This window comes from Myodes glareolus, chromosome 22 (assembly GCF_982192425.1).
Source record: "Myodes glareolus chromosome 22, mMyoGla1.1, whole genome shotgun sequence".
NCBI lineage: Eukaryota > Metazoa > Chordata > Mammalia > Rodentia > Cricetidae > Myodes > Myodes glareolus.
The window spans coordinates 9760577-9773564 of NC_142047.1; positions in this window are offsets into that span (position 1 = coordinate 9760577).

Here is a 12988-nt window from a genome sequence, read left to right on the forward strand (position 1 = left end):
TTGTTTGAGTTCTGGTCCTGACTTCCTTCAATGATGCTATGGAAGTGTAGGACAAATAAATAACCCCGCCCCCAATGTGCTGTAGTCATGGTGTTCCATCACAGCCATGGTAACCCTAACTAGGAAAACCTCCCACTTCCTTTGAACAGTTTTGACTTGGTACCGTCCAAATGAGGTGACCCCATCAAAAGGTGCTGACTGTGCCCTTAGCATGAACCTTCCTTGCAGTCATTCTCCTTGACATTTTTACACGCATTAGAGTGGTTGGCCACCTTCTCAAAACTCTTCTTCTATGAAGAAGTGTCTGTGTATCCTCCATAATTGCTCCCAATGTAGCCAATCATCTTTCCTCGTTTCACTCTGATAAAAACCCAATTCCTAACTGTTGGCATTCCTCTAAGTTTCATTTTTAGTCTTTTTCCTTCATCCCTGGTTTTGTTGCATGAGCTCCTTCTCTGAGGAATGTGAAACCAACCTTATTGCCAAGATCCAGTTCCATGCTTCCCTATTCCTCCTAAATGAGCCCCCTTGGATGCTTTTCAGAACCTCAGGACTAACTGTTTGGGGTTGGGAAGATGGCTCAGTTGGTAAAGTTCTTGATGTTCAAGGATGAGGATCTGAGTTCAGTCCTTAGCACAAGTGTGAAAACTATGCTCTTGTGTACTGGCCCACAATCCTAATGCTAGGTAGGCAGAGACACTAAGATCTCTGAGGCCATGGGGTCAGGAAGCCTAGGCAATCAATCAGCGAGCTCCAAGTCCCCAATCACTTACTGATAGTTGTTGTCTACAAATCATATGATGGAGAAGTGAGTGATGAAGACACTCAAAGTTGACTTCTAGCTCACATCTGTGCAGGAGCACCACAACTCAGATGCACACACACACACACACACACACACACACACACACACAGTGAATTATTAGCATAATCTCTTGCAAACATGATTTTCCTCATTAGTTATTATCAGCCGTGTAAATAGTCCACTTCAGGATACTCTCCCTCCTGCCTCTGCCCTATCTAGTCTGTCATAGCCACAGTGGATGAGCCTCACACAGTTTCTCTTCCGAGTATTTCTTTGCTGTTTCTCTGTTTCTATTAGGTCAGGCCTTGACTCATCATCATTCCCGCATAGCTTCTGAGGATAGACGCTTTCTCTGTCCTCAGTTCCTCTCCTTCTTACTTTTGGGACAGTTGTCAAACATCTTTTACCAGAATTCTATGAGTAATAATAATTGTTCTTCTCTCTAAATTCTGCACAGACTTTTCACAGCCTGTGAACTAAGAACAGAATTAGGAGAAAGAGAAGGAAAAGCATAGATGCTGAGAAAACTCCTAGCAGGTCTCAAAAACACAGTGGGTGTGAACTAAAAACAAAATTAGAAGAAAGAGAGAATGGCATAGATGCTGAGAAAACTCCTAGCAGGTCTCAAGAGCACAGTGGTCGTGTTTCTCCTTGACTCTGAATTCTGGATTCCATGACTTCATCTGATAACTTTAAATTGGTCATAATATTAGTATTTACTCCCACAAATAGCTTATTTATAAAATATAGTTTTATCCCTATCTTGAGGTCTTCTTCTTAGACATGTACCTTCTAAGTATATTTGTGACTGAGGAAGTGTACTCTTGTCCATTCTGACTGAGGAAGAGTGCTTTGATATTTTTCAATGGTCATAAAAGTTTTTGTTCCTGCATATGGGAAAAATAAGTTTTCGACATATAAGTGCCCATGTGTGTTTAAACAGATTGTGTTATTGTTCATTAATGCTCACTTCCTTACTTGGGGGCTTTTACTCATCTATAGCATTGAAATAAGCTTCATAATAAGCAGTAGTCACTGATTGATGAAAAGTGACGGGTATTCTTATTCCTTCTAGAAATAACCCAGGTAACGGTTGTTATGACATCTTACCTGTCAGAGAAAATTTTCCAATGTTTCTTATTTTTGTTCCCATCACACCATTATTAATCACCTTGATGTATAATCCCATAATTATATCTATAATATATATGTAAAATTACACATTTTGTGTATGCTCATATGCTGTATGAGAATACGTATCTGGATGTAGACATAAGCCATCTGTGTGCACATACAGGCATTTGAACGAAGGGTAGTGCTCACAGTGCCTGCTTGGTCCATGCTCACATCCCATTCTCACGCTCAGCTTAGTGTATTGGATGCTGTTGCTGAAAGCCACATGCCTTTGCTCTAGACACACTCCCAAAACACAAGAATTAGGAACTTTTACACCCAGCACCAGACACCATGGCTTCCTAGACCATTAGTCAGCTTCCCCTTGCCAGCTCTAAGCTCACTTCCTAGCAAGGCAGATTTATTCCTTCAAAGCTAAATTTAGCTCCTTTTTTTTTTTTTTCTATGATTGGTGCTCTTGGATGCCTTTGTGATCACACAGGATTTATTTGAGTTTAATTTACATATTTTCTAACTTTTCTAGCTCATGAGAAGTCTTTATATATTTATTATGAAATTTATTTAAGTGTATTTTTCAACCTTATTTTGTATCTCTGCTGACTGAAGTAGCGAATGTGCATGGTATAAGTATAAGACAGTCTTACTCATTTGTTAATAATTCTGAAGAATCCATTCAAATATTATTTTATAGTAAATACCAAAGTGAGATAAAGATGGACTACAGACTTAATTGCAAAAGTCAAACCCAAGACATAAAGGCTAGTATGTACAAGATTTTTTTAATTGAAAACAAAACTGATTACTATGGAAATGTAACCTAAATAAGTGATAAAACAGGAGCCAATTGGGAAAAGAAAATAATTTTTAAACAGAGAAAACAGAACATCACTTCAAACATTTTTTCTTAAAAATATTTTAAATACATTTTTTCTTATTTTATGTAGTTATCCCTGTTCCCAATTCCTCCCCTCCTCATGCCCCACCTTCCCCTACCCCCATTCATTCCTCAGAAAGAGTAAGGCTTCCCATGGGAAGTCAGCAAAGTCTGACACTTCACTTTGTGGAAAGACAAAGGTCCTCCACCCTATATCTTGGCTGAGCAAGGTATCCATCCAAAAAGAATGTGCTCCAAGATGCCAGTTCAAGCACTAGGGATAAATCTTGGTCCTGCTGCCAGTAACCCCACAACTGTCCCCCACATTCAGTTTGGTCCTATGCAGGTCCCCCTTACTCTCAGTTAGCTTGGGTCAGCTGTTTCTGTGGGCATCACCACCATGGTTTTGACCCTTTGCTCATATTATTGCTCCTCCCTCTCTTGGACTGGTCTCTGGTAGCTCAGTCCAGTGCTTCATTCTAGATCTCTGTATCTGCTTCCATCAATTGCTGGATGAAGGTTCTGTGATGAAATAGTCATCAATCTGATTACAAAGGAAGGCCAGTTTAGGCATCCTCTCCACTGTTGCTTAGATCTTAGCTGGGATCGTCTTTGTGGATTCCTGGGAATTTCCCTACCTGCCCTTTCTCGTTAGTCTGTTGATGGCTCCCTCAATCAAGATATCTCTTTCCTTGCTCTCCTTCTCTGTCCTTTCCCCTCTTGAGCATTGCATTACCATGTTCTCCTCCTCCCTCCACTTTTGTCCACCCCACCTCTCCCTCTCCATATCCCCATTTTTTTTTCAGAAGATCATGTCTGTTTTGCCTTCCCAGGGTATCCATGTATGTCTCTCTCAGGGTTCTCCTTATTACCTAGCTTCTCTGGGATCTTGAACTATAGGCTGGTTATCCGTTGCCTTACATCTAATAGCTACTTATGAGTGAGTACATACCATGTTTTCTCTCTGGGTTTGGGTTACCCCACTCAGGATATTTTTTTTCTAGTTTCATTCATTTGCATGCAAATTTCAAGATGTCATTGGGTTTTTTTGTTTGTTTGTTTGTTTGTTTTTGTTTTACCACTGAGTAGTACTCCATTGTGTAAATGTACCACATTTTCTTTATCCATTCTTCAGTGATGCGGGAGAATTGTTTGTATTCTGTCAATCATATTTTAATAAAATGCTGATTGGCCAGGCAGGCAGTATAGGCGGGAAAACCAGACAGGAAGTAGAGGTGATGCAATGAGAACAGGAGAATTCTGGGAAGCAGGGAGGTTCCTCTGGCACTCCTGCGCAGACCACCGAAGAGGCAACATGTAAGCTGACAGCTGAAAAAGGTACCAAGCTACGTGGCTAACATAGATCAGAATAATGGGGTAACATAAGTTATAAGAGCTAATAAGTAGCCTGACCTAATGGGCCAATCAGCTTTATAACTTATAGAGATCTCTGTGTGATTGATTTTTCTCTTTGGGGCATGCCAGTTGTGGGGTACCGGGCAGGACAGAAACCCCAACAAGTCGGCCCTCATGTTACACTTCAGTTGAGGGGCACCTATGTTGTTTCCAGGTCTCAACTCTTATGAATAATGCTATTGTGAACACAGTTGAGCAAATATCTTTGTGGTATGAGTGTGCATCTTTTGGGTATATACCTAAGAGTGGTATTGCTGGCTCTTGAGGTGGATTGTTTCCTCTTTTTTTTTTTTTTGAGAAAGTGCCACACTGATTTCCAAAGTGGCTGTACAAGTTTGTACTTCTGCCAGCAATGGAGGAACAATGGAGTAATTGTTCCCCTTACTCTGCATCTTCTTCAGGATAATCTATTTTTGGTGGTTTTTTTTTACCTTAGCCATTTTGAGAGGTGTAAGATAGTTCCTCATAGTCATTTTGACTTGCATTTCCCTTATGGTTAAAGATGTTGAGCAATTCCTTAAGTCTTGTGGCTATCTATAATTCTTCTGTTGAGAATTCTCTGTTTAGATCTTTACACCATTTTTTGCTTGAATTATTTGGTAATTTGATGTGAGAATTTCAAAGAAGAGCTAATACCAATTCTCCTCAAATTATTCCACACAATAGAAACAGAAAGGAAATTGCCAAACTCTTTTTATGAGGCAACAGTTACCCTGGTACCCAAGCCACAAAAAGATGCAACTAAGAAAGAGAATTACAGATCAGTCTTCCTCATGAACATTGATGCAAAAATACTCAATGAAATAATAGCAAACTGAATCCAAGAGCACATCAAAAAAATCATCCACCATGATCAAGTTGACTTCATCCCAGAGATGCAGGATATTTCGACATACAAAACTTTGTCAATGCAATCTACCATATAAATAAACTGAAAGATAAAAGCCATATAATCATCTCATTAGATGCTGAAAAAGCATTCGACAAAATCTAACACTCCTTCAAGATAAAGGTTTTGGAGAGATCAAGGATACAAGAATCGTATCTATACATAATAAAAGCAATATACAGCAAGTCAACAGACAACATCAAAGTGATTTCATTAAAATCAGGAATAAAACAGGGTTGTCCACTCTCTTCATATCTGTTGAATATAGTACTCAAATTTCTAGCAAGAACAATAATAAGAAAACAAAAGAAGATCAAAGGGATACAAATTGAAAAGGAAAGAATCAAACTTTTGCTATTTGCAGATGATTTTATAGTACACATAAGTGACCCCAAAAATTCTACAAGAGAATTCCTACAGCCGATAAACACCTTCAGTAATGTGGCAAGATACAAGATGAACTCAAAAATATCAGTAGCCCTCCTATGTACAAATGATAAAGCGGTTGAGAAAGAAATCAGAGAAACATCACCACTTACAATAACCATAAATAACATATACTATCTTAGGGTAACACTAACTAAAGAGCAAGAACAACAACAAGTACTTTAAGTCTTTGAAGAAAGAAATTGTGGAAGATACCAGAAAATGGAAAGATCTCCCATGCTCTTGGATAGCAGGTTAAACATAATAAAAATGGCAATCCTACCAAATTCAGTCTATAGATTCAATACAATTCCCATCGAAATCCCAATACAATTCTTCACAGACCTTGAAACAATAATACTCAACTTCATATGGAAAATCAAAAAACCTAGGAGAGGCAAAACAATTCTGTTCAATAAGGGAAATTCCAGAGGTATCCCCATCCCTGACATCAAGTTTTCTATAGAGCTACAGTAATGAAAGCAGTTGGTATTGGCATAAAAACAGACAGGTAGACCAATGGAATTGAATTGAAGACCCTGATATTAATCCACACAGCTACAGATAGATGATTTTTGAAAAAAGAAACTAAGTCAATACAATGGAAAAGAAACCATCGTCAATAAATGCTGCTGGCATAACTGGATATCAACATGGAGGAGAATGAAAATAGATCCATATTTATCCCCATGCATAAAACTTAAGTCCAAATGAATCAAAGACTTAAATATAAATCCAGTCACACTGAACCTCACAGAAGAGAAAGTGGGAAGTAGCCTTGAATGCATAGGCACAGGAGACCATTTCCTAAACATAACCCCAGTAGCATAGACAATGAAAGCAACAATTGCTACATGGGGCCTCCTGGAACCGAGAGGCAAAGAACACGGTCACTAAGACAAAACAGTGGCCTATGGAATGGGAAGAGATCTTCACTAACTTCATGTCAGACAGAGGACTGGTCTCCAAACTTTCCTTTAGTAGGATTCTTTGGATGACACAGAAGATAACTAAAAAGAAAAACAGAAGAACTGACGGACTGTAATCATGAATCGCAAAAGCAAGCAAGCAAAGATACCCAACTTTAGAAAAAGTCAGGAAACCAAATCAAAATAAAATCCATTACATTGACCACAACTGAAGAGAACCATAGACTCAAGCCATATTGGTTATGAGATTTTGAGAGTGAACTTGACAATGAAAATTAAAATATATGTGCTATTCAATTGACGTAAGTAATTTCTAATCACAGGTATCTAACATAAAAGTAATAGCATCAATGTATAAGCAATTTTGTAGCATTAAATTAATTTGTGCATAACTTCATGTAGTAAAAAGCTCATCTTGGATAAGATATCAGTTTCTATGGGTGGGCATTTGAGGTTCAGGTCTCATATTGGTCACACAGAGATCAGTTAGCTGAAGACAACATCCTCTTCAAACGCAAGACCCAGAGGCCCAGACCTGGACCTGGCATGAAAGTCTTCTCCCCGAGGACTAGCCTTTATGGCACAACAAGGCACCAGACAAGCTTTTTTTTTTTTAATCTTTTTTTCCTTATTTATTTATTTAAAGAATTTCCACTTCCTCCCCTCCTTCCAATACCCTCCTGCTTCCCCTACTCCCTCTCCTCCTCCCTCACCATTCCCAAGAGCAGTCAGGGTTTCCTGCCCTGTGGGAAATCCAAGTTCCTCCCCCCTCCCTCCAGGTCCAGGAAGGTGAGCATCCAAACAGGCCAGGATCCCAAAAAGCCAGTCCATGCAGACGAAACAAGACCCAGTGCCATTGTCAATGACTTCTCAGTCAGCCCCCATGTCAGCCACATTCAGAGAATCCGGTTTGATCACATGCTCTTTCAGTCCCAGTCCAGCTGGCCTTGGTGAGCTCTCATTCGATCAGTCCCCTTGTATCAGTGGGTGAACGCACCCTTCGCGGTCCTGACTTCCTTTTCCATGTTCTCCTTCCTTCTGCCCTTCATTTGGACCTTGGGGGCTCAGTCCAGTGCTCCAATGTGGGTCTCTGTCTCTATCTCCATCCATCGTCGGATGAAGGCTCCCTCTGGTTCTGCTTTCCTTGCTCACGATCTCCCTCCCTCTGCTTCTCATTTGGACCTAGGGAGTTAAGATAGCTAGAACATGGAAACAACCTAGGTGCCCCTCAATAGAAGAATGGTTTAAAAAGGTGTGGAACATATACACATTAGAGTTTTACTCAGCAGTAAAAATCAATGACATCTTGAATTTTACATGCAAATGGATGGAAATAGAAAACGCTTTACTGAGTGTGGTAACCCAGACCCAAAAAGAGGAATATGGTATGCACTCACTCATAAGTGAATTCTAGCCATAGTTAAAGATCTTTGAGTCTATGATTCGTGGTCCTGGAGAAGCTAAATAAGAAAGTGAACCTGAAGAAAATCATATGGTTATCCTCCTGGATATTGGAAGTAGACAAGATTGCCAAGTAAACTTGGGTGCACGGGGGTTGGGGGGTGGAAGTAAGGGGAGAGGGTAGGGAGAGGGGAGAGGGGGAGGATTGGGGATGGCTTGGGAGAGTGGGAAGGGGGGAGGGAGGAAGGATGGTTATGGGAGCAGGGAAGTTTATATCTCAACTAAGGGAGCCATTTTGGGGTTTGCAAGAGACTTGATTCTGGAGGGGTTCCCAGGCCCAAGGAGAGGTCCCCAGATTGTTCCCTGGGCAGCAGAGGAGAGGGTGCCTGAGCTGGCCTTGGCCCATAACCATACTGATGAATGTTTTGCATGTCACCACAGAACCTTCATATGGTGAAGGATGGAGATAGAGACAGAGACACATATTGGAACACTGGACTTAACTCCCCAGACAAGCTTTTAAAAGAGAAACGCAACCTACCATCCTACATAGCTGTGATATCTATGAACCACAGCATCATCCAGTGTGGCATAAGCCCGAGTTAGCCCGATTATGTGTTTCTCACTGAGCATGACTTTCTCTGAAGACCAGGATAGTTTTTGCCAGGTTGGCAACTCTAAATTGGAAACTGCTGGTGCCCTCCTTCAACAATTTCACAGCAGGATCCTCCCTTTCAAAATGAGCTCAGTTTTTAGTCTACCCTACATCAGGCTGAAATTTTGTTAGCTTGAAGTGTGTGTGTGTGTTTCATCACTAATATTAGGAATTTGATCAATAAATTTGCAGTTTAGAGCCTCCGCGCTCCCAACAAATCGGTGGCAAATAGATTGTTACAGACAAAGCTCTTTAGAATTCCAAAGTGAATTCAAGACAGGGTCATCTCCCTGGGCACCTCTGGACCAAGAAAAACAAACACTTCAGAGACCAAACCATAAATCTCCGGTGTTTACATCTATTTCAAGCCCTGGAGTTGTGTCCTGAAATGTGATTCCACCTTGAACCTCAGCTGAGCTATTGCCGGGCTTGAGTATTTAATAAATCTTCCCGTGTGAGTCACTACACAGGCCTGCATTCTCTCTGACTTAGCATTGGCTTACAAGTCCATGACCTTTACCTAATTCTGCAGTATCCGCACTGTTCTCTCAGTTAGGCACAATATTAGTCATTTTGGAGGTGAAGGAACACATTTATCTTAATACCAGAGCAACATAGGGGCAAACAAACCCTTCACAATATAAAATATTTCAACCAAGATGCTGTCTGTCCATCCAACATGTTGAATATGAGTCTAGTAAAGAATTTGTCTTTCAAATATGGTTATAAGTAAAAATTAAAATGAGGACATCTCAACTCACGTTATTTAAATGTGAGGAAATTTCCAGGATGGCCAGAGATTTCAAGTACTGTTTTTAACTTTCTGAGAAAATTCAGGGTGGGGTGACTTTTTATTTTTTCCTGTCCTTTCATATGATGTGTAAGTAGAACCAACGGTGTGACAGACTCATATGAGGGACATGGGAAGGGGAGAGTGGACTGGAGGACTGAGGTCCAGCTGGCCATGGTGCAGGCGATGACACCCCAGACATGGACTGGTCAGGATGAGCCTCACAAAGAAGGGCGCCTTTAAATAACTATTTGAAGCAGATAAAAGCGTCGGTCAAGCAAAACCTAAACAAGTGTCAGATGAAGCGCTGGCTTCACCTTTAACACGCATCACTTTCTCTAATCCCTTTGCCTCTCGAAGCCCATGCTGCCTGGGCAAGCTGCCACAGTGCCATAAGCTAGCAGGCTGGCAGGGGAAGGAAGATGTACCCAGCATGCCCAGGGGAATCAGCTCTAGGTTGAACAAGTGGATCCAGTGTTAACTTAGCTCTCTCTGTCATTCTCTCACTTTGACTTTTTCCCCACAGTTCCTTTCTCTAGGAAAAGATTTATTGAAACCTCAAGTCTAGCAACAGCTTGGCTCAAGTTCAAAGTGGAATCAAGCTTCCGGGCACGACTCTAGGAGGATTAGATATTAACACTGGAGATTTACGCTTTGGTCTTTGAAGTGTTTGTTTTCCTGGCCAGAATGCATATACCTGCATCCAACAATACTTTCTGGAGCTTTAGAAAATGTATTATTTCCAAATACATCAAGTCTAAATCTCATGGAGAGGCAACCAGACGACTTTACTCTAAAGTGCCTTGTGGGGGCTCAGTGGTAGAGCCGAGCTCAGCGTTCATGGGGTCTTTGATTCAGTCTCCAGTACTATACACAGAGACACACTCATACATACACATATACACATGCTCAGAGACACAGTCAGGGACACACACACAGAGGAACAGAGACACAGACACACTCAGAGATACAGATACACACAGACAGACTTTCAAAGACACATACAGACAGACACTCAGAGACATACAAACACACTAAGAGACAGAGACACAAACACACTCAGAGACACAGATACACACAGAGACACACTCAGAGACACACAAACACACACTATGAGACAGAGACACAGGCACACTCAGAGACACAGACACCACACACAGAGACTTCCACACACAGAGACACACATTTGGAGACTCAGACACACTCAGAAACACACACAGAAACAGACATACAGGCACACTCAGATACACACACAGAAATACACACACATAGAGACACATTCAGAAACACAGACACACTCAATGACAGACACATGCACACAAACACTCAGAGACACACACAGCCATCACACGCACAGACACACAGACACCACATACACAGACACACACAGACACACATTCGGAAACTTAGACACACTCAGAAACACACATAGAAACAGACACACAGACATACTCAGAGACACAGATATAGTCAGATACACTTAGAGATACACACAGTCACCACACACATAAAAATACAGACACAGAGACACACACACAGACAGACACACATTCAGCAACACAGATACACTCAGGGACACAGAGACACAGATGCACACTCAAAGACACAGACACATACAGATACACTCAGAGATGTACACACAGAAACACACATAAAGACAGATGTATACTCAGATACAATCACAGACACATACTCAGAGACACAGACACACAGTTAGAGATACACACAGACACACACACACACAGACTCAGAGACAGACACAGACAGATACACACTCAGAGACACACACATACTCAGAGACACACACACACAAACACCAACAGACACACACACTCAGAGATACGCACACACACACACACACACACACTCAGAGAGAGACACAGACAGCTACACACTCAGACACACACACACACACTCAGAGACAGACACAGACAGATACACACTTAGACACACACACACTCAGAGACAGACACACACAAACACCGACACACACATTCAGAGACAGACACACACAGACACACACTCAGAGACACACTCAGACAGACACACACACGAGGAAGATTGTGCTGCAGTGATGGGTTCTTAGGAGAAAGAACTCCTCCATTCCTCATACAACAGTAGACTCAGAGCAGGATGAGGAGAAAGGGAAGAGATGCAAGTGTGGACCACTCCAGCATGAGCAGGGCACCACAATGACTAAGTCCTGTTTGCCATTTGCCACCTTGTTTATGGTAAACCACGAATTACGGTCGATTCTTCCTGAATCTGTAGAACACTCACCTGCATCTCAAATTCTATCAGCTTGCTTTGTCCAGACCTAGATTTATTTGTGAAATTGCTCAGATTGTGTCTTATTTTAATAATATTTTGTTTCCCTGATGATATTTTAAATTTTTATTCACAAATGAGATGTCTGTGTAGGTAGAAAGTCATAAGTGAGCGCAGTATTTTCGTGGAGGCAAGACAGGTCTTTCTGTATTCTGATGTGATGGAAGCTGTGTGGTTAACATACAAGCATTTCTCCATTAAAATAATAGCCCAGGTCTGTGGCAAGGCAGATGTTATGTGAACGGACAAGTAGTCATTTAACTTTTCTAAGCCTTGGTTTTCTCTTCTGTAAAGTGAGGAGATTTTCTGTCAGCTTTCTCAGAGGCTGTCGGAGACCTGTGCTGGCATCTTCATGTGGAAACTAGAGAAAAGCTCTTGGAATGGATCAGAGCAGGGCAAGGAAGAGGAGAGTGCCAAGCTCACTCTGGCAACTCACATGTATGTCCTGGAGCTGCATTTCATGGGGCTGTTCTGTAAGATTTTCCCTGCCAGCCTCCTAGCCTATAACTTCAGTGCCTACTGGAAACTTTACGTTTCGGAAGGAAACACAGTTGCTGGTGACAGTAACCTGCAGAATGGACACTTGGGTGTGGAGGGAAGGAGGCAGATGAACAGGCAACAGCCCTCGCGAGGTTACGGAGCATGGGCGGGGGGTGGAGAGGGTGGGGGAGGAATGCAGTGCAGCATATCCGTGTTTCAGAGCACAGCATCCAGGCCTAGGGGCTTGCTGAGTAGGAAAGCTCATGAGAGCTGCTGGGCCATCATCACCTCCGAACAACAAAGCAAACATCGCACCCGCTCAAGGTGTCTAGCTCTCGGCCTAGGATCGCAAATGAGCCTTCCTTCATATGCCTGTTTTACTAAATAACTGGTAGTCCCTTAAATAGGCGTCCCTAAACATAACTTAAATCTTTTGTTGCAATGGAGAGAATGAATAGGCGTCTAAAGCAAAACTTTTAGGGATGAAGGTGTCACGGTTTCAGTGACTATTATCTACTTCAGCTGGAATTTCGAGGGCATGATGTAGTCAGGATATTGCTAGTCCCCTCCAACCGCCCTGCCCTCCCTTGGGTTCTTTCAGCAGCCCGACTGTTTAAGAAAACAAAAAATAAAAAATTCTATGTTTTTGCCACTGTCGTATAGCAAAGTCAATCTAACGGCAGAAGGAATAAGCTGGGCTCCACGCTGCCTCATATATCAATGAAATTGCCCCTGAGTTCTGGCATGCTGTTATTTGAGATACCTGATGATGTATGGGAGTCCAGACTATTGCTGGATTCCTGGGTTACGGTTCAGTTTACGGCAAATTGTGGCTTGATTTGTAGGGAGAGGTAAAATGAC